At 43.0% G+C, this 23,102-nt stretch overlaps 1 protein-coding gene across 23 annotated transcripts in view; it reads right to left on the bottom strand.

Annotated features, from left to right (window-relative positions):
• The window catches only part of FBRSL1 (fibrosin like 1), a 505,508-nt gene that overhangs the window by 448,156 nt on the left and 34,250 nt on the right, over positions 1–23,102 (bottom strand). The window contains exon 1 of one of the 23 annotated variants that reach the window (XM_068208772.1): positions 21,806–21,822. The exons of the other annotated variants lie outside the window; for them this stretch is intronic. The gene's annotated coding sequence lies outside the window, so the exon portion shown is untranslated. Of the gene's footprint in view, positions 1–21,805; positions 21,823–23,102 lie in introns of those variants that run through there. 23 annotated transcript variants of the gene reach the window in all.

The raw sequence follows: 23,102 nt of genomic DNA, 5'->3' as shown, positions 1-23,102 counted from the left end.
CAGTAAGTTTGCTTATAATCATTTCATCTCAAACAAGCAAAAGGAGAATAAGGATGGAAAGATGTAAAGAAGAATATTAAGTCAGCATTCATTCACTTTATTTCTTTTTTTATAACTAAACCCCCACTCTTGACAATGCTAATTATTGACATCTCTGAAATTTTTATTCCCCCAATGGATTTTGCATTTTTAAGAGAGTTTCAAATGGAGCATGACCAACTTGTTATTAAACAGCAAAATGGAAATATTTGTAACCTGCAAGGGCAGCCTGACTCCTTTGGCACTGATAAATGCCCCTCTCCCAGCCCCAAGAGCTTCCCTGCTGCACAAGTGAGACAGAAAGAGAGTGGGAGAGGAGCTGTGAGCAAGGACAGGAGCCAGAAACCCACCTCAGCCCTGCCATTTCCCTTAAACCAAATCCACTTACAGGTTTGGTTTGTCAGGACGGCTGTTAAAAACAAACAACCAGCATCTTTCACTTGCTAAGAGAGAACTTCACGTGTAAGTCACTGAGGCACTGAGGAGGAGCCCCATGGTGCCATTTCACAGAGTCACACTTCAGAGCAGAGCTGCGCCTCGAGATTTGATACCGCTCAACAGCATCTGCTGGTATTGTGCCAATAGCATATGCTGGGAGCAGATATGGATTCCAATGCCAGCAACAATATATATTTTAAACCCAGCTACAGAACAACACAGCAAGGGGAGCAGCAAGGCCTCTCGAGTGCAAAGCGGAGCCTGCCTAACTCCCACAGCCCAACTCCAACCCAAAATTTAGCTGCGGGTCCGTGATTAATGGGGAAGCAGCGCCATGGAACAGCTACATCAGATCAGAGCCCCAGGAGTCCAGAGGGAGTGGAAAATGAAGGGGTCTGCCCAAGTACAGGCTGCAGGAGAGCTGGAAGCTCCCTGGCTCTCACCACCAGGATGCACAACTGGCTGTTTATAGAGCTACACAGCCCCAGCCCCATTACTTTTTCCAGACCTGCTGCAAAATACCACCAAGGGGATGGCAAAGGTGGTCGGCACACTGAGCTGGGGCTCAGAAACAGCTCAAGGCTCACTGAACTAGTCCTCAAGTGTGCAGAGAAGCATTTTGGTTTTGCACTTTCAGTATCACAAAGATGAGGCATGCCGAGCCAGGGGCTCTCACGTGTTTGCAAAGTGCTGGACGTAGACTCTCTCACTATGAGGATTTCATTCAGTCACCCACATATTAAAGAAAAAAAAAATAAAATAAAATAAAGCCTTGAAAATTTTGGCCCTGTCACCCCGGCAGATGAAATAATCCTAGGGGAAAACATTGCCTCAGCTCTAACAGAGCTGATTTAGACAGCCAGGATTCATTCTTTTGGCTCTGCTGTTGACCTACTGCTTCAGCCTATTCATCTCCCCTCTGTACTTCTGTTTGCTCATCTGCAAAATGAGCAAGATACTAATCTCCTGTTCAAAGCATTTTAAAACTGTGGATGGAATAGCTAAGTGCTGCCGGTGTGAAGAATCACATCACTTGCAATCTTTTTTCCAGCTGTTAAGTAGTTAATTGCTCAATCTGAAGTGATCAGATGGTTTCCTCCTCTAACCAGTCCTTTCTATCAAACTGAGATCTTGACATATCACTGAAAACATCTTGCGGAATTAATGGTCTAATTTTTCTACCAAATGTATTCATTCCTCATCTGACAGTTTGGGGAGGTACAAAGCCAGGCAGGGAAAGAAGCTCTGAAAAAAAAAAAATAAGTGGCAGTAATAGCACACACCCCCCCAAACAAACCCACAAAAACCAACTCACCTGGACACCAAAATGTCAAGAGAAATTACAGCTGCCTAATACATTGAAGGTAGCAGCAATAACCCCGTGGTCACCGAATTATCCAGTACCAAACAATTTCATGCTCTGCAACTACATCATGGGGGGAAAAAAGTCACAGAGAGCCTTGGCAACATCTTAAGTGGAACAAAGTGAAACCAGCCCGAGCCACAATACGGGAGCTGTTCCTGTTCAAAGTAACTTAATCTTCTAATACGGCTGTGTACTTTAAATGCACAGGAGGAAGGAGCTTTGAGGCATTATCTGCTGCAGGCAGAGGATCCAGGGTAAGCAATACTGGCTGCTGCTGCTCAGCTCAGTGCCCGGACAGAGCTGGCAGAGCTGCAGAAAGTAAACTCTATACCAAGGGTCAGCATTTAGTGCTGTCTTACAGAGGTTAAAATAAATTGTTCTGACTGTTAGGGACCCCAGTTTTAGGGGTGCAAACTTTGAGCCAGCTACAAGGCTCGCTGCACAGCCACGGCATGTAGGTGCACTCAGTAAAAACACACACAGACAGCACTGCTGGGTTAAAATGTCTTTTAAATGAAAAAGGCAGAACAGATGCAAGTGACAGAGGGAGTTTTTTTAGTCTTGTTGAAAACCTTGGTAAGGGAGGCACAGGGAGATTAACCTGTGAAACATCAGAGCTGAGAAGTGTATTTAAATCCCAATCTCACACATGTAATCAGTCTCTCTCTAGTCTGTTGAGTCTGAAACCCAGCACTGCTCAACACAGATCGTGAGAGAGATTCAGTTCCCCAAGATACCACCTCATTTGCTATCCTCACACCAACAAAGCAGCTGCATCTCAGGCTTTCACACTAGTTGCTAGCATTCCCACAAAGGAAAAACATTTTTATTTTTATACTAATTTAGTTTTAATAAGCTCAGTTCCCATTTCAGTTTCTCTGCGAGATACAAAGTTATCACAGGAGGCCTGGTAAATTATGCACCTTTAAGGATAAGGTGAACTTCAGACTTAAAAAAAAAAAAAATCTTAAACCAAGATAAAGCATTTTGCAGAGCAAAACTGCTGAAGACATTTAGTGTTACAGTGGGACCCCTCCCTCCTCCTGGAGCGTGAAAAGGAAAGTATCAAAGAGTGACAAACAGAGAAGAAAGGGAGCGTGCCTATCAGGCTGTCAATCTGCCAATAAATCCCAGCGCTCCGCTAATGCCTTCAGTTCCCCGACACGTCTCACACTGTTTAAAGACACTGTGATGTGCACTCTGAAGAATTCAAGGAGGTGGAAGCAAAGCCCAAGGCCTTTATGCTTAACTGTTGAGGAAGAAACGGGAAGAGAAGAAAACCCTCAGCGAGAAGGATTTAAGAGACTGCAGTGCTGAAGTGCACCTGCAGCCTCTCCCATTTATCACCTGCTTTTATAATTTATAGATTTGCACTTATGCTGATGGCCTGATGTGGGAATGCATGGCACAGGCTGAGGGAGTCAGAGAATTACACCTGCCTGCCCAGCGTTCACCAGCTTGCGAAAAAAAAGATGCGGTGAAAAAAGCCACCATTGGACCACAAATTAAAAATTCAGGTTTATTTTTTTCTTGAGTAGAACAAAACGCACCAGATCCCAAAACACTGAGCCCTGGGGGTGAAACTCTGCCTCATCCAGCTGACAGAGCTTGAAGCTGGCTTCAAAAGCAGCACAGCTCATCAGAGCAGATTTCCACCAAACCCACATGGCAGCATTCCTGCTGTTCATCTTCACCACCACAACTGGCTCACAGTGCCCAGCGAGGTCAAGACCTTGCTGCCTGTTTTTGTTCCACAAGACTTTTCATACTTCTTCCTAAGACTGAGCAGCCTGCTCCACGGTGAGCAGGGCACCGGGCTCTGCAGGGGTGGATTAATAATCACAATAAGATATTTGTAAGTCTGTCTGAATGAACCATGTATCCCCCCCAACTCCAGTCCCTTGTATTTTCCATTTTAAATTTACCAAAAATAGTTCAGTTCAGTCTTTCACAGCACACGTTAAGTATAGCACATGCTGTATTTCTTTAGTCCCTTATCCTTACTTTTAAGAAACTTTAGACGTATTTCTGATTTTTAATTATTTTTTCTTTTTTACTGATTTTTAAGTTGTACTTATTTTTAGACAGCATTCATTTTATTTTTATTTTATATTTGTTTTTCTTTTAAACCTCTTTACATTTTTTGAAGCTGGTCCTTGACAGCCACCATGTACAACTCAGGCTGTCTAAAACATATACTGTGCTGTGGTTTCTGCCCACTACAGTCAGCACTGCTGGAACGTTCTCCAAGTACAACCCCAGTTTTCCCATGGAAAGTCTCCAGAGCAAGAAAAGCCAGGCAGCAATCAAACACCATTACAGCCAGACCCTTTGATATTTGCACGCTGTATCAAAGCCAAAGAACAATTCATTTAAAAATACTCACCATAGGCTATTTTAAAATTAAATTTTAAATCTATAAAGCCACAGTGAGAAACTGAGATTTCTATTTTATGAGGTGTATTTTTGAATCATGGAAGCTGGGGAGGGGGTGGGGAGAATAAATTTCTCCATTTTAATAAGGATACAATTGTAACTGCCAGCAATGCATTGCATTTGTCTGATGAGTCTCAGAGCAACCCTTAACCACCCTGCCCTTCCCGACATTGATGGATTGTGTAATTCCAGGAAGTAAAATATAATTATGGAGACAGATGAACAGACACCCAAGAAACAGCATAAAAAGGTATTGCATAGCCATAAAAAGCAGTATTTCATATATAACATTATTAAAACTAAAGAAATGTTATCTAAGGAAGTGTTATCTGCATAAAGATTCTTTGCCTATTTAAACTGAAAAAGAATAGATGGAATTTTGTTCCATGTATGGTCCAGCCAGAATTTATTTATACAGTAATTTTAGAGCAGTATTTTAAGATACCTGTATCATTATGCAGATACACTGTATGAGCTTCAAAAAAATAACAGATAGCAAAGCTGTCAAAATTTCTCTCTTCCCCCCCCAGCCAACCTCAGAACACCTTCTGCATTACCTCTCTGAGTAGGTGATCAGGCTCTAATTTCCATGAGGGCAGACAATGTCTTGGGAAAGCAGGAAATCCCAGGGGAGCACATCTCAGGCTACAGACACTTCCCAAAGGTAATTCCTGAACTGATTTCCAAGTGATGGCACACATTCCTTGGCAAGGAAGAGCACAAATATTTCCTGCATGCATGAATCGCTGGGAGCCACCACCAGCCTGCTGCTGCTCACTGTGACCTATTCAGTTTGCCAACCTTTCATCCCAGACTGTGAGCACTTTAAAACAGACAGTATTTGTTGCTCTTTTCCATTCCTTAACACAATAGGACTAATCCTTGTTCAACATTTAAAGGTGCTTCCAACAGGAATAATCTCCACCTCAAAGCACAGTTGGTTTTTACCCTAGCACTGGAGTTTTGATGTGAGTAGAAAAACAATTTCCATTTTCTTACTAAAGAATTGGTCTATAAAGCTGAATTACAAAGTGCATTTTGCTGTCTACATTTTTAATAGCCTTTAATAACTTACAGGGTAAAAGACCACTGAAGAAGGAAAAAAAACTTCAAATAAAAAGACCCAAGCAGCAAACCAAGCACCATGCACATATATCTTATGCACACAGCCTCCCCTTTCTAATCGCTTAAGAAAAATGGTTTCCAGACAGATGGTGTTTTCCCTGTCTTGACTCCAGTTCAAACCTCCTTTTTGGAGAGACCAAGTTTTCCACTGAACTGCACATTATACACCAACAAAGAATAAATAGGCTAAATATAGCTTGCAGCCAAATCGCTGCAGTCTTGCAACGCAGCAGATTCCGGAGTCCTTTGAGGACAGCCAGCGTGCTGGCAATGCAGCCTGCACTATGTTTAGGTCCTCCACTTTATAAATCATTACCTCCACATCAGTCAGTGCCATCCCCTGCAGAGCCCCCGTGAAGCACACTGCTCTCAAAAGCAGAAGCACTGGGATATGGAGCCCTCCCTCCTTGGCTGCTGTCTCTTTTGTTATGTTCTCCCAGTCTGCAGTGCCTGGAATTCGTTATCCCAGCACTGCTCTCCAGGGAGCTGCACGGAGGGGCTGGCAGGGCTCTGCACCATCAGGGGATGCCCATCCTCTTTGGAGCACACAGCCCACTGACGGTGTGAAGAGCTGAAGGTGGGGAAGGCAGCTGCTGCTGATCTCACCTCTCTAAGCATCTCAGAAGTGACAGCTGAGGCTGTCAGACACCAAGGATCAGCACTGCTGCTAAGAACTGAAGAAAACTCCCCAAACAACCACCACACACACTCAGAAACATTGTTCAGGGAAATGCTGAGTGTCCATGCACTTTTTGTGATGCTCCCCAAGAGGTGTGCACTTCTTTCCTCTCCCTTTAGGAAGCACTGCTGAATTTGGGGTTTTCCAGCCTTGTCTGTCTTTTAAGTTTGTGGCAGCTTGTCTAAAGCACAGGTCACATTACACCATGCAGAGCACAGCACTTCTGCTCCACAAACAGCAAACTGACCTTCAGAGGTTTGGCCTCCTCCTGGTCCCCTCAGGGTCATTGTTGTTTGCTGCTCATTTTTTGGGGGGGAAGCAGTTTGTTATATGACCCATTAGGAGCCACCTGAGCCCAGGTGAGCTGCTGCTTGTCAACACATTTATTTATTTAGGTTTTATTTTGGCAGGCGAGCTCCCTGTCGCAGTAGCAATGCAGGAAACACTTATTGTTTTACATGTTTACAAACAGCCCCTTCAGATCTCCCTTCCCTCTCTGTCCCCTGAGGTAATATGTATTGTAATAAATTCATAATTCGCATTAGGATGATTTAAACAGCTTTGGAGTGGCATGTTTTAGTGCCTTGATTCAATTGTGTGCCTCTCACACTGACAGCCCCGCTCGCTGCGACTCCCGGGCGGTGGGAGCTGCTCCCGCCTGCAAACTGGGATAAACAAGCAGGGAGAGTAACACCTTCCAGGGGAGGAATTGGAACAACCTCATGTGAGCCCTTCACCAAGGAGATGGGATAAACCTGCTGTCTCACCCCAAGCACATTGGGGCTATAAAGCTTTCTGTTTGAGGCTGCTTTTGGGCAGTGATATCAAGGAGCAGCTTTTCGTCGCATTTATTATAAATTCCTACCATCCAGGCAAAAAATCCTAGCAGGTTTATTACCACCAAGCCTCCTTCAATCCATACACCATCTTGCAAGATGTTTGTAAAGGAAGGAAGGCTGGGTTGCCACAAGGGAGAAGGAGATAAAACTCTTTGTCAGTGGGAAATGCCCAGGAGTCGCTCTCTTTGTTTAAGGATCTTGAGCAATGAAAATCCACTGACAAAACACCAGCACTGCTGCTGTTGTCACAACACAAGGAAATTATCCTATAGTGTGACAGCAAAAGCTGGCTTTTAAATATTATAACCACTGCCTCGAAAGGTAAACAGCTGCATGTAAATACATAATGGATTTTGGATAACTGCTCAGTGTTTTCACCTTGTACCAACCCCAAACCACTCTCTAACTACTCACCAGCTGTTAGTCACTGCCTGCTTTCCCTACAGAGGCAAGAATATGCAGATGAACAACAAAAGAATAAAAATCAATGTCACAGCTTTGCTTTGATGTTTTTAAAACTGCAAAACTCAGTACACATCCTTTCTATATTCATGTTGCAACTTTTGTAAGCCACGCCGGAGGAAGTATCAAAGCATCAGCAATTACAGTTGTGACAAGGAAACCATTATAAAAGGGTCACACTGTGATTAAAGCATATTTTGCTATTACAATCTGGATGTCTTTTTTTCTTGTTTTTAATTAGGTGCATTCTAGTAAAGATTAAAAAAAAAAGTTTTATTTTTTTTTCCTAGCACCCAACATACAAGATGCTGTAAAGATTTGTTCCATATGGTTGGACTCGATCTTGAAAGCCTTTTTCTACCTAAACCATGCTATGATACCCTACTTGAAGACAATACATCAACTACGAGGATCACTGATACTTGGGGTTAGAAGTTCTTTTTCTCCCATTATCAGCCAAAGGAATCACAGAGGAACACAAGGGGCTGTCCCATGCTGAATCCAGCCTCAGGTACTGTTTGCCTAACAGAGGTTCAGGTAGTGGCAGCTCACCCTAGAATTATCATTCCTGGCTTTTCTATCACTTGCACGTGTTTCAGGTGAAACATGAAACTTTCACTGCTGCATTCACTTTCTTTTTGACACACAGGACACACCACCTCCTAGCTGCCACCTCCCAGCCAAGTGCAGATCCTGCCCAGTGGTATTTGCTGTCTTTCCCATATCCCTCCTATCCCAGAGGATTTACCATCTCTGATCAATTACCACCAGCACCTTTTTCTGTCTTTGCCTGTATCATAACTCCTCAGTTTGATTCTGTTTCCAGGCTCTAATCACAGTGGCTGGTGCTATTATGTTTTACCCAATTTCTGTTACACTTCTGCTCTACTCCAGAGCAAACTGTAATTTTAAACAGCAATAGCAACAAAATTACTTACTGTACTGCAATCAGCCAACTACACAAAGATAAAACTAATCATTTAATAAGTCATCCTAGGGATTTTTTTCCAGCTGTAGCAAAGGGCAGTACTACATGAGATCACCAATTAATCAGGCTCTAAGACATCTTTGCCCCTCTCCTCTCAACCACAGACATGCTGTTTTCCACTGTCTCACATATTGCTTAATACACTTATTCTAAATCCAGCTGTCTTCAGAATAAAATTCAATTACAGAATTCCTCTTTTCTCTGTTATGACCCTCACAGAGTTGAAGAACGTCATACTTGACAACACCAGGATGTTGACGCCCATCAATTCCATTAATGCTGAATAAAACACAGCCTCAATTTTTTTTCCTCCCTCTGGTTCCAGAGTCGAGCCTGGTAAACACAAAGGACTGCTCTGCCAGGGAAGCCATGCACAAAAGTCTTTAGAATAGTGACAAACTTTTCATCCCTGCATCTCAGAAAATGCAAGAGCTTATACAGAGTAGATACTGTATTTTAGCACAATCCTCCGAACCTCACAGCGGGCTGTCAAACCATATTAGCACAGATCTGTCTCATAACTCATTTGGGATGCACTCTTCAAAAATTCAAACCTCAGAATATATGTACTCATTGAGACAGGGCATAAAATAAAATTTTTAAAAAATCGACAGAAAAGTCAACAACAGTTTATAAAGAAGGATTATAGATGCAAAGAGATTTGCATCTGATATATAACCAAATCCCAGTGATCTGGATTAAAGCAGGAAAGCCTCCTTTAGATACACAGAAAGTTAAGGGGGGAAAAAAGAACAATTAAAAATTCTACAGGGGCATAATTTAGCCCCTAATACAAAGCACAGTTTCATTATTCCAAAATGAAATTCAGTGGACATAATGCCTCCCACAGTTTGAAAAATTGTTTCTGGAAGAGCCAGGAAATGAGAATTGGTTTATGCAAAGAAAATTAAGGAGATTATATGAGGTTGGGGAAAAAGGATAGGCCACACAGCCCTTTCTCCTTCCACCTTCTGGCATCTTTCATTCCCAGAAAACCGAGCCACAACACAGCAGAGGGTGAGGAAGAAATAGCCATAAATCATTCACGCTGGAGCTCCCCCCCACAAATTTCAGCTTTTCTCAAAAGCTGCATTTTAGCCAATTCCTCCACTGATAATTCAGTTCTGCTCAAAGGCACGAGGTGCCCAGCAGAAGGAGGGCCAGGATCCACAACCCCCAGAGCCCTTGGCTGGCAGCAGTGCCCAGCCTGAGCTGAGCTCTGAGGAAACAGGATGGCACTCCCCCCCATCAGCTCCTACAGCAAAGGGATGTTTTAATTAACACAGTGTCACGCAATAGAGAAAAAGCATATTTCGACCTGGATTAGCATATGCTTCACTTAACAATAATCACCACACTCACTAAGAGCCTGACAGCTAAAGTATACACTGAGCTGGGCCTAAACAAGTTTCTGACATCAGCAAAAAACATATGAATTAAGAAAAATATTGTCTGTAGATGGCTTTAATGCCTTTTAAAATCATATTGCTGTTCCCACATGCTATGGAGAAGACTTCTTCTATCCAACTCTTGTGGTGCAGACCAAAGCAAACCCTGAGTTTCCTTTAACAAACTGTATGCTCTGTGACAACTGGGGCTTTTTGTTTCCTAAACAGAATAAAACTAGTTCCATCTGCACTGTAATGAAGAAAAGACTGCAGAGCTGGAATCCAAGGATGTCAATTGAGACTTTCTAAAGATACAAGGTCCTTCAAGCTGCTGCAACTTCTCCAGTGCCTGAGGAGGGGTGAGCTGTACAGGGCAGCTGAAGCAAACCTGAGCTCCAAATGCTCCCCTCTGTTTGACCTAGTACTTGGCTACCAAACAATTCACACACTGAACTTACAGAAAGGAAATACACTTATTTTCTGCTTGGCCAAATAGTGAATTAGAAGAGTTAGAAGCTATTTGATAATGGCAGCAACCAGTGCAGTTCTTAATCACTGACAGTAAAAGGTAGCTAAGTAAGCACCTTAAACTAGGAAATTCCCAATTCCTTGCAAAAGAGGGAAAAAGAAAAAAAAAAAAGAATCAATCACAAGCTGTCACGATATCCCATTGTTCAGCACTGTTAGCATTAGGAAACAGTCACAGGGGATTAAGGCAGCAGAGAACGTGCAGCAGTTCCTGACTGCTAAGCAAATGCAGGCTGCCTGGTAACACATGGCACAGGGCTGTGATTAATCATTACGCTGCGACAGAAGGCGAACCACTGCGAGATAATGTCAGCAGCTGAACTGTGCCCTGCCTCTAATGACAAGTTGCTTATCCTAACATGCTTCACATTTGTATGACTAAGAAAGCATCCCCAGCTTGCCCAGTGCCTTCTGACCCACGGCCAAAAACTGGAGGATGCAGCCAGGGTGAGGGGGCAGGCAAAAGACTCAGGGCTCAATCCTTGCAGGTCTAAAAGCATCTTTGATGGGACCTGGTGTGGAGTGTTTCTCCATAAACCACTGGAAACCTTTCACACCCATGTCACACCACTAAAGGGGCTTCTCTGGATTTACAGCGACTGTATTTTTCTAGACTGCAATCAGTGGCAGCCTCTGTTGAAAGCAAAGGTGATACTTTCCATTTCTACTTTATATCAAGAAAGAACCTAAGCTTCAGAACTTCCAGGAACCAACATCCACAAAACACCTTGCAAAACAACTTTCCCTGATACTCACTGAAACTAAAATTCAAGTGACCTCTGAAAACTGCAAGTAGTTTGATCTATTCCCAGAATTGATTGGTTTTTGTTTTGCTTGGGTCTTAAGCACATGGAACATGAAAAATTCAAAAGCTCTGCACTTTCAGCAAGGGAAGGAAGGAAAACCTACTGCATCCTTCCTTCTGCCCACTGCCATGGGCCATTAATGAAGTTCTACTCTGCATTAACCAGCATTTCATGGGAACAATCATTTATTAAGGGTATGGACAATAGCATTGATTGTTACAAGTTTGATTGATTAAACAGACAAATTGGCACCGTTTCTCCCTCCCTGCCTGCCATATGTTTCTTCTTAAACATCTGGCAAAGTCTTTGTTTTTCCTTGAGTAACCTAACAGGTGTTGAACCAAATCCTTAATGCTTCAGTTTTCCCATTGGAAGCACATGAGTGGAGTAGACACAAGAATACTGCATTTCCAACATCTCTCCTTCCTTCTTCTCTGTGGTGGCCTCACTAATAGCCTGAGTTTAAAAATAGCAGAGAGAATCTCAGATTCATCATTAAAGTGATCTTTAATGATGTGGAGAAGACTTTACATCGAGACAAGGAACTCAGGCCTCGCTCCATTGATGCATTTTCCCCTGCTCCTTTTCATAGTACAAAGGATACAAAAACAAAGGCTGTTATATCAGCCCTTCATACTGCTTTCATTAAAAATTTGTCACTTTCTGCCTCCCATCTGAAGGGAGTTATTTGTACCTTGTTCCTGGGTCTCTACAAGCCACAGTCACCAAGTGCCACGGCCAAGCTCTCGCTTGAAGTCCTCTGTTGGGCACTGCACCAAATTTGTAATTCAAGCTGAAAGCACAGAAACACAGGTGCCTAACACTGAGAGGGCACTCTTTATTTTGAAAAAATGCAGCACCACTTTAGCTAATTAGGTCTTATCTGTTTAAAGCTACAGGATAGTTTGATAACAATTAGGAAGGACTCCCAACAGGCTGCTGGGATCAAAGGCCCTTTCTGCTACGACGTTTAACAAGGAAATTAACACTTTTGCCAAGTAATTTGCACATGCTGCCAAAGTTGTTTTAAGTTGCTGTAATATTTTAGCTTTAAATATGTACCTGCAGAGATGCTGCTTTAATTCAAGTGTTCTGTGTGCCAGCTACAGGCTCTCTACCACACCACCAGCTCCCATTTACTGCTGGAGGGGAGCTTTCACCAACAGGATAACTGAACTGCTTGCATCCACTCACTTCAAGAGATAAAAAAAAAGAAAACCAAGAAAAAAAAGTTTGGAGGCAAAAATTCCCTCACCTTTTTCTTATTCATGAAAGCAAAATATTTCCAAAATACTATCTGTGGGATCTCAATCCTTAATGTTACAAGAAGTAATGAGAACTGTGATGCCAAGATGCCACGCAGGCTTGGAAAATTCCAACTGGACTCTTCTGATGGGTTTTTAATATTTGAGACTGGGGAGCAATCACGGCTCCAGAGAGCTGTAATGATGAATGGCTGGGGGACAGTGAATATAATGAGGGAAAAACCAAACTGAACAGCTGTATTTCATAAAGAAACAATAAAACCATGCATAGCAGTTTTTCTTTTTTAATTCAGTGCAGTGTTTAAAGAGACCTTCTGATACCCAGTAAATTATGCTCACATATCCTCTGCTGATTAGTCTTTAATAAGATCAAGCTTCCAGCAGAGTAGGGTACTTGTCTCCTGGTTCCCAGGGATGCAGGGCAGGGCTGAGCAGCAGCACTCCCAGTTGGGCCCTGGTGTTCCTTTATTTGAGTCCATCGTGCTGCACCCTAACAGAGCCACCCTGCTGTACCCTGAGCCACGGGCACGCCACAGCCACTGCCCTTTGTGCTGCTAAACAAACTGCAGGATTGATCCTTGAAGGAAGCCTTTCCCCAGCTGCTGCTGTGCAGAGATGATTCATTCATTCAGCATTACTCAGCTCAGGTTAACAGCCAAGAAGCCAGAGTTTATTGAGTGCACCAACTCAAAGCCAAAATTACATATTTTTTTTCTTATAGTAAATCAAGAGCAGACCAACTAAGAGAGACAACAGGACTGTGGCTAAAACCAAGCAGTGAAATTTGGAGGACAAGACAGCCTGACACTGCTTTACTTCAATTTCCTTCCATAAGGAGGGCAGTGATGGCTTTCCTTGGGTGATGATGGCCAAGGGTGAACACAACAACGGCCTCCAGCCTTCACCATCACCTCACCCATGGCTACAGCATCACCCACCCAGCTTCTGACCAGGTAGCCTAGACACAAAGGTTTCAGCTACACATTGATCCTAATTAGACACTAGTCCTATTTCATTGAAACATTCCATCAGTGAGCCTGCGGCACTGGCAGCTCAGGAGAGCAGGAGTGCAACTTCTGCAGCACATCAATTTAAAGAGAGAAGATGAAGGGCCATCCTTGGATCTGGAGGCAGAGGGAAAGCTTTTTTAAATCTGGAACCACTAAATAAAGACTCTCACCATGCAAACATACCACTTTCGCAGACTAGACACTGGCAAAAAGCACTTTATTTTTTACTAGCACTGCTTTTGTTCTCTTTAGTAACCCAGCCACATCAGTCAGTGACCCACTGCAGCACTGAGCAAAACTACCCAGGTCACAGCAAGACGCCAGTGAGTCAGTGAGACACTCCCTGTGTCAGAGCCCCGGGTGTGCTGCTTGGAGCTGCAGAGGTACAACCAGCACACAACCACATCCTGCCCTTCAGCAAACCCCACCACACTGCCACAGCCCTGCTGCCAGCAGCCAGCTCTCAAAGCCACCTCCAGCCCTTCAAAGAAAGCTTCAAGTTCTCTACTGCTTTTAACTGGAGCTCATAAAGTGCACCAGGTTCTCAAGTTTTTAATCACATAAGCTTTGTGAATTTATTAGCATGACAGCAGACAGCATCAGACAGCATGAGAAAAGGAATTAAGAGTATTTGCCATCTTTTTGCTACTTCTGTTCAAATGTTGATCATTACATGCCAAGAGACTCACAGGGCTCAACATTACCATGTTACAGGAGCCACTGTGCCCTCAACTCAAAGGCTGAAGACTTAAAATCAGAACACTAGGTGCTATAAAAAGGCTGGGGAACAAAAAACATCTTCTGACAAGTTCTAAGCAGACAAGGCCAGCAAAGAATACAGAGACATCAGTAGCTGTCACGTATTTCTCATTTAACCTCAGGCAAACTGTTTACTTTTTGCCTCAATTTCCTCAATTTAGAAATCTCTAAAATCTAACTGATAATACTGACCGCAGTCAGAGCTCCCAAGCTCCAAGCCTTAGCCAATGCACTCCACTTCTAAAAATGAAGAATTACATTTCAGTCAAGTAGCTATACATATTTTTGGGTACAAAAGCATCTGCTGATTAGTCAGGGTAGCTCTTGAACTGTAAACCAGTGTTTTATTTAGAAGAACTTTCTCCCCAAAGTTAATTATTAAACTGGACACACTAACCAAAAGTAGTATCTAATTTCAGAAGCAATATTTAATATTGCATATGAAGTGCAGGTACTTTCCCCATCCTTAACTACAGCAGCATCTCTGACAAAACCAGTGCACATCAATCTGCTGATACACTGGAAAAGCTGCATTCTAGATTTGGCTCAATAGACACATCAGGAGACAAGAGACTCAAATCACCAGAAACCTCACTCTTCAGATGGCTTGTTGGATTTCTGAGACTCAAAAGCTTTTTCTGGCTCATACATGTAGTAAGTGAAGTATAGCCAGGAAATCACTCACTTTTGAGGACGAGTCTTTTTTAACCCAAGCCAGAGAAAGTCTGGAGCTTTATTTCAGATGACAAGCAATTAAAACCCAAACCAACCCTTCCCCAATAGTTGCAAGAAGCCAACACCAGAGCAGGGCAACTGGAGCCAGTTTTGCAAGATATTTTCCAAAAGGTAGAAATTTGGCTATGTTCCCAATCTAAATTTTTCCCCAGGTGCTCCATGAAAACTGCAAGCACTGTGAGACAGGTGCCCCCCACCTCTGCAGAAAAAGGTTGTCTCCAACCCCTTATACAGAGATACTTAATTCAGTAAATTTACACTACTTCAGTTTTCTCTCACTTCACTCATACATTCCAACAGTTCCTGTGTTACAGAAAACATCTCTGTAGCCCTTCAAAATTAAGGATGTTGTGCGGGCGTTAATTACTGGCATGGACAGCCAACACAGGCCCAGATAACACCACCACAGGGCAGACACACACAGGTCACCTGCTGCAGTGGTCACAGGCTCTCCAGAACAAAGATTTGAGTCAGTCAGAATAGGACAAAGGTTTTACAAAGTCACTTTGATTGACTTTCTCTTTAAAACCCCTGGCTTAATACCAATGTTGAAAATAGCTTGGATTAGCACAGCAGAACTGTTCAATCAGATACTGATGGTACCAAAAAAGTCACCAGAAACATTAGCTGAGAGTAAGAAGATAAACTTCTAGGAAATAAATCAAATTTATTTCCTCAGAAGGCTCATTTCCATTTCTAACAAAAATAATCCACAGGGTAAGGAACACTCAGGTGCAGCCAAGTCCCACTGACTTCCTGAACCTACTGGTGGAGATTGAGGAATCAGATTCAGCAGCAGGATGGGAAGGGGGACTGGGAAAGGGGGAAGCCACACAGAAAACAGACTTCAAGAACAAAAAGGCAGTAGGGGGAGATCCTTCTAGCATCCCAAACAGCTCAAAGCCTTCCCTGCTGCACCACTACACCACTGGAGACAAGTGCCCTGTTACTGCTCCAAGAAATAAAAGGAAGTTTTGTGAGTATATGGTGGCAGGCAATGCAGTAAAGTGAAAAGCTGTTGTTGTGAGCCCTGGTGGACCCCTCAGCCTTCCCATTTGTGCCAGAAAAAGTAAGAGTTCAGACAAGCAGGCTTGGCGTGGTCATTAATCACGATCACCAACAGAGCAGGTTCCACACCAGAGGGACAACCAGTGAGGCAGAAGGGGAATTTCACTTGGAAAGAAAGGGACTGCCCAGACCACAAAAGGCAAGCAAAGAGGTACAAGGCAACAGGAGTAATTGAAACACAAGTGTCAAGTGAAAAAGAAAGGCTGGAACATGAAGCACAACAGAAAGCATAAAAGCACATTTTGAGCAGACACAGAATTGTACTTAGGGACTGCACACCTTGTTTTCTGCTCAATACAGAAACACACAATGCATCCCCATGTTTGACCTGTGCAGTATTACTTTAAAACTGCTCCCACCAGTTAATTCCACAGCCAAAAATCTCACCAGCCAGTTCTAATCCTTTTAAATGGCGGGGGATTTCTGCTGATCTTCTATATCTAGGGATCAAACCAGCAATGCAGAAACAGGAGGGGAAAAAAATGAGTTTAGTTTGATTTAGCACTGGGATATTTTGTATTGAGCAATGAAGTAAATGTGACATAGCTTTAAAATAAAATCCATAATGGTCTTCTCTGAAAGCAACTTGGGAAGCCTCCTCTAAGCATTAATAGGAGCAAAAGTATCTTATTTTACAAACCTTTCCCTTTATGTTTCCCAGCTCGGGCTTACGTGATTTTAGGAAATCCCTGCTAGAGACTTGGATAAAAGGTCTCATTTTCACACCATTTTCCACCTAGAAATTGTGCTAGAACATAAACCCATTCTGCTTCTACTGACAGCTCAGACCTCAGAAAGGGGAGCTCTGGTATAAAGAACACAATGCTGCCCATCCAGGACCGAGGCAGGCTGCAAAGGGGCAGGTTCCAGCATTGGCAATGGGAGTTTCATTGCAGATATTTTTGCTCCAGATACAGCAGAAACAACCCCAAGGCTCCCCCCTTTAAACACTTCCAGATCTGTCAGTAACTTCTAGAGTGACTGGGCTTTTTTTTGCACAGATCTCCTGTGCACTGAAATGTCAAAATTGAAAATAATTGAGACCACATGAAATAAGTAGGATTTAATAACAACTGTCAAGAGAACAAAATTAATAGTCTTCCATTTCCACATTTCTATAACGAAAAAACTTTAATTTCTGGAAGAGCAGAGCTTCCCTGGTGTATTTGATCTGCTTCATTAGTTGCCAGTTTGGAATCGATGAGATCAGCCCATGGCAGGTTCTGTTATTTAAAGATGTGAATCAACACAGCAGCCGATGGTCCTTGGATGGCTGAAGAACTCCAAGATCCCAGGCACAGGAAAACACACATTGAACTGCAACTTGACACACTTGTCTCGTGGGACATTTGGGTATTGCTCGTGATGCAAGCCCGGCTGCAGCTGGACTTTGCCCACTGACCATTCAAAAGCCAACTGCCAAGTCACTCGTGAGGTTTACTGACACTGCAAACTGGACTGAAGCCTGATTTAGAAACACAGCTCAGCAAGTTTGGGCATACACTTTTCAGAAATTACACAACCCCATAGACTCAATCTAAAATTTAGCTCCACAGTCCAAACAAGTTTGGTTTTTTTTAAAATTATATCATTCCAAGACTATGAGGATTTTGATGCAATTCAGCTGTGGGGGACAGCATGCCAGCAAAGCACATCTGTCACTAATAAAAATAACAAAATGGAGCCTGGGTAAGGCCTACCTGTACTACTGCATCAACTTCCACTCATTCCTGCCAAGTTAGACCATTGATAGCAACATCAATGCAACAACAAACTAAATACTTTTAATAGCTGTACTAGAAAGTTTACCAAACAAGCAACAAACTGTGCAAGGGCAACTACTATACCAGAGTAACAGAAAAAAGCCTTAGAAAACACACATATCGCTGTGCTACTCACTCTTATGTTTTTTGCAACTAACACAGCTTCACTCATCACCAAAGTCATCCTCATGATGATTTGGGAAGCTCCCTCTCCCCATTTGAGGGAACAGCAGAGATATGAAGACTGCAAAAACACAGTGGACCAAGGCAAGGGAGGGGACAATTGTGGGCTGAGTGAAGTCAAAGTTCTAAGCCATGGGGCCATCAGGGAGCTGCAGCAGCCAAAATCACACCTCTGAGATCTGGCAGAAATAGAAACGCTGAGGATGTTATTCAGAAGCAGAAAACTTTCACGCACTCTACTGTGGTTGGAGTCAAGAGAGCTTGACATGTCTAACCCTGGGGAAAAAGGCCACATTCCTCATCTGCTCTCCCCTCTAACCCCAGCTTTGGGAATTGGGAGCAACACAAGGGAAACAGGGATGTGCCTTCAGAGCAGGAGGTTGGGATGGCATATTGCAACGTGAAGTCTTTCCCTGCACTCAGCTCACACTGCAGACTGTCACACACAACGTAACACCACCTGAATTTGAAATCAATTTCTCATTCGCAGCTCTCCTCTGACATTTAAAATTCTTATTTTTTCATCATGTGAAAAAGGCCAGTAATTGCATGAGGGAAATTCCTCAACTCTGGGCATGGCAGAGAAATCAATTAAAATGTTCTAGTTTCATTTAGGGAAAAAGGGTCATTCTGCTTTAACCACCTTAGCACAGGAGTGGATGCAAAAACCAAAGTAAACCCAGCAGAACAGACCACTGCCATTAGGAAGTGCTGACAGCACAACGCAGCTGCCACCCAAAACACTCGTAACTGAAATTTCTTTTCTTGTAAAGAGGTTTGGTAGCACACAAATCAACAAAACATAACTTTCTGCATCCGTAAGAGATTTTTTTTCCATCTCCCAGCCGAGTTCCCAAGTTCCCCCATCAGACTGATTCATTTACAGTAAACCTAAACAGACTGAGAATTATGCCTGGCAATTTCACTTCCTCCCCAGTTTCTATCCCTTACGATATTCTTACTTCACTAGAAATACCACGTCTCTCAGGCATGCTTCTACCAGTTTAGCTTCTTCCCCCATAAACTGCAGGCAAAGAAGCACATTCACCCCCACCTGAAAGAAGAGACACGCTGCAAGAGCTGGTGGTAGTGGGGTTTTGTTTGGTTTACGTGCACACGTGTGCAACCAAGCCATAAACAAGAGACAGGGCTCAAATCTCTGCGAAGCCTTTCATATGGCTTTAGAAAACTACACACTGAGGACCTGAAGCACAACTCCTGCACTTTGGGGTTAATCACCTTTAACTCCTTTTTGTCCACCACCTTTGCTGTGCAGACCCTTTGGGGCACAGCTCTTGGGGCTGTTGAGTAAAATAGGACCCGGTCAAGCAGGATTTAGCACAGCACTAACCTCACTGGGATCTCCCACAGCAACTAAATACTCCAGTATTTATTTACCCACTTAAATGTACATTTTGAGCCAGCATCTGCTTTAAGAGATATACACATATGCAAGTCAGCAGCAGGAAATTGGGTCTTCTGGGAGATCATTATCTCTCAGTGCTGGCAGAGAGAGGATCCCTTTGAGAAAAGCACCAGCTCCTACAGCATTATGCCAAGCACTGATGATGCTGGTGATGCACCTACAAGAGGTGCCTCATTCCACCTGCACAGCTGTGATGAGGAGTAAGCAATGCCTGCTGCCCCCAGTCACATGTGAACACCTCCTCCTCCCCACGCTGCAAACCCAGGACTCATCTGTGAGGAAACAGCTCCCTTCTCTCCCACTGCTTTGGATACAGGAACTGACTCATCCATAGGGGGGTTCTTCCCCCCCTTTTTCCTCATTCCAATGCAGATATGAAAAATAATAATCTTCGTTTCAATATTTAATCATATGCTTCATTTAATAATGAGTCCAAGAATAATTTAATCCTGGCTATCAACATAAAAGAGATATTGTTCTTTTTGCTTGATTATGTACTAAAATAAAACCCCCTCTGCTCTCCAACTTCTCACAGGCCAGAATTTTGCCTGTTCTAACTTATAATATAAATACAAATTACTTTATAGATTTGATTACACACACAACACCTTGACCTTCATTTGGAAAGGGACACGGGATGCTTCTCCTAGCAATTTCACCTGCCTAATTACAAATGCTGCCATCTCCCCTGAATGAACAAACTCGCTTATGAAACAGAGAGGGAGCTGACATTTCATGGCACATCGCCTCGTGCCTCAGTAAAGAAAAACACATCACGTGCCACAGATTTCTGGAAGCATCACCACTCCCTTATGGTACGTGATCTCTTGCCAGGAACAAATAGGACAGAGTCCAGCACTGGAATCACATAACATCTGGCTTACACATCATTTTTCTGTTACTGCACATTATTATACCAAAGGCACTGTTCAGGTACTGGCCACTCTTGAAAAATCTCATTAGCTGTGAAAACCCTGGACTTAAGTTTGAGGTGATTAATAATCAGGAATGTCTTGCTTAGATACCCAGTGAAAACTTGAAAAGAGTCCAAACCCCTGAAGAGGGCAAGAGCTTTTGCATATTACCTTTATGTGATTTAAATGATCCCCCAAAACATGCTCTTTTGAGCACAAATGGTGCTTGTTCTCTATACATTTGTTAATGCTTTAGAAATGGTCTCCAAATATTTTAAGCATCTACAAAGCACAATAATGAAAATGCTGTTGTTTTGCATTAAATATTTTAACAAAAAATTACTTCTATCTTGGCAATATTCATGCACTTAAACTCTCTGCTTTGTTTTTTCTCTAAAGGCCTTTAACTTCTGCTCCTCCATCTTTTTCCACCTAAAACACTTCTGCTCAGTATTACATGCATGCACTTCCACTCTTAAATCCTCCTTCCTCCTGTTTCTCATCATGCATACTTCCTTTGGAAACATTAAGTAGGATTTATCACTTATTTCTGGAAAAAGAAAGCGTTTAAAATTTGAATACAAGTCCTTCAGAGATAAAGCATCCCAGGTTAAATTTAATAATGTCCAGGGGAATACTATGCAAGTGATGATCTGCCTGCTAATATGTCAGTGCTTTAGGGAAGAAAAATATCAATTAAATTTCATAGCATGCAACTACATACTGACCTTGAAAGCTATTTGTAACTTAGTTTAAACTTGAAAATTCAAAGTCTAAGTCACAACTTCTGCTCTAATTGGTTTTAACATCACTGAAGAAAGGCTCAGTTCCGTAGAGACTACAGAAATACTAAGAGAATCAATCTGGAGAAAAGAAGAATTCCTCCAAATCCTATTAAGTGTTTAACCATGACATTTGTGTGTGCATCTGGTCTCCTCCTGCCAATCCTGGGTTTTGGCCATTGCTTCAAGAGATATTGATGGTGGTTTTTTTTTCTTTCAGCCCTCTGATAATGCTAAAATAACCCAACAGTCTTGATAACCCACAGCTGCCAGCTCCACAGCAGTGTCACCCCAGTGCCTGAGTGAGAATTTCTGTGACTGAGCAGTTTATTAGCAAGGGAACAATTCAGCAGTGTGGGCACAGCCCACAGGCAGCAAGGGCCACACAGGAGAAAGAGATCTGCTGTTACCAACTGCTCCACCACTCAAAGGGAACCCAAAAGAGAACTCTCTCACCTGCAACCAGACTTCATTTTAAAGCCTCTCCTACAGCAGTGCCCTTTCCTAAGCAAGCTACAGTTCACACTGTGCCACATATTCCTCTGCAATTCTAATGGCAGGGGTTAGCTTGGGGGGTTTTCAATTATTATTTTTATCTGCACTGACCTAGCTTGTCAGTCTGAGATTTCACCATCAGGAAGAAATGGCAGTAGAATATACACCTGTATTTCCTACTATAGAGTTCAAGAAAAGAAAAAAAAATCCCATATACTTATTCAGAATATACTTAATTTCATCAAATATATGTAAGCTGCATTTCCAAGCCACCAGTCAGAAAAAGGGAAAGGAAATCATGGTGTATTTACCAAATATGTCTAGAAAAGCCCAGCTCATTCCAGCTACAATCCAACTTGCCTTCTGTAGAAGTTTCCAGAGCACAGGCAGCAACAGCAGGACGTAACACACGTGTCATTGTCAGAGGACAGCCAAGCATGTCTTCTCACTGAAATTCTTCTGGACTTTGTATCAGTAACAAAGGGTTTTTGAAATTCTTCCAGTGTTCCCTGGAAGTTGAATTAAAATTTGCGATGCCTGAGCTGATGAAAAGGCACAATGTTGAAAGAGAACAGCTCCTTCCTCCTCAGCTAACAGCACTTATTCTGGCCAGAGCGAGGTGGGATCCATTTATTTACTCTGAGACTTAATGTGGTAACTCTTTTCAGGTGAGAAGCTTGTTTACCTCATGACTAGCAGCTGGTCAGAACACCTGGTGTCAGAACACCAGGTCAAGTGAGCAGGCAGACAGAGCCATTAGCCCTATCAGTTAACCCTTGTAAGGGGGGTTTTCTTCCCCTTGCAGCAAGTGAAATATAAAATCCTGCACAATTAACAACTTGTCCAAGTCAGCTCTGAAATCCAGAGCTCTCTGAGATCCAGCTCAACTGATTTTGAAGTTAAAAAACATGAGAAAATAAAAGGGTTCTTCTGATCAGGGCTCACAGACCCATTCATCTGAGACACCGCATGCCAGCTCAGCCTGTAGTTTAACAAACCTCTACCTGCAGCTTTCCTATCACCAGACTGTGGTGAATTCTGCAGCAGCCTGAGGCACCTGAGGCGTCCACATCCCATCAGACCCACAGCTATATACACATAAATACACACACAGCTCTTTCCTCTGCTTTGAAACATCCTGCAGAAGCCAAAGCATGAACTCCTCCTGCAGAACAGCCTGGGCTCTGTGTAACATATGAAGTTCCTTCACCATGAAATTTGCTCTCAGACTTTTTAAAGTCTGAGTAATTATTTGAAGAGCAAAAGACAAATCAGACAGCTCCTAGCATCGTGTTAAGGATCCCAGGAGCAACAGAGCAGCTCTTTATTCATGGAGTGTGAGCACCAGGGCTCAGCTCAGAGGGAAGTCTGTGAGCAGACAGAGCAGGAACCCATTAGACTGAAAAGAAATGCCAGAAATCCGCATCAGAGGCTCAGGCAGATCCTCCTGGAGCACCAGTCCAGTCCAGCCCCAGCTCCTGCAGCCCTCAGATGGCTGGATCTTCCTTAAGTCTCTGTGTAACGGGATAAAATGAGATGCTGAGGTTCAGTGACACAGCCCGAAGGGAATTAAGGTCTGCCACGTCCCTGCTTAGAGGGGATAGAGAT

This window comes from Anomalospiza imberbis, chromosome 18 (assembly GCF_031753505.1).
Source record: "Anomalospiza imberbis isolate Cuckoo-Finch-1a 21T00152 chromosome 18, ASM3175350v1, whole genome shotgun sequence".
NCBI lineage: Eukaryota > Metazoa > Chordata > Aves > Passeriformes > Viduidae > Anomalospiza > Anomalospiza imberbis.
The sequence above is the reverse complement of the archived record's forward strand: the minus strand, read 5'-3'. Positions and strand labels throughout refer to the sequence as shown.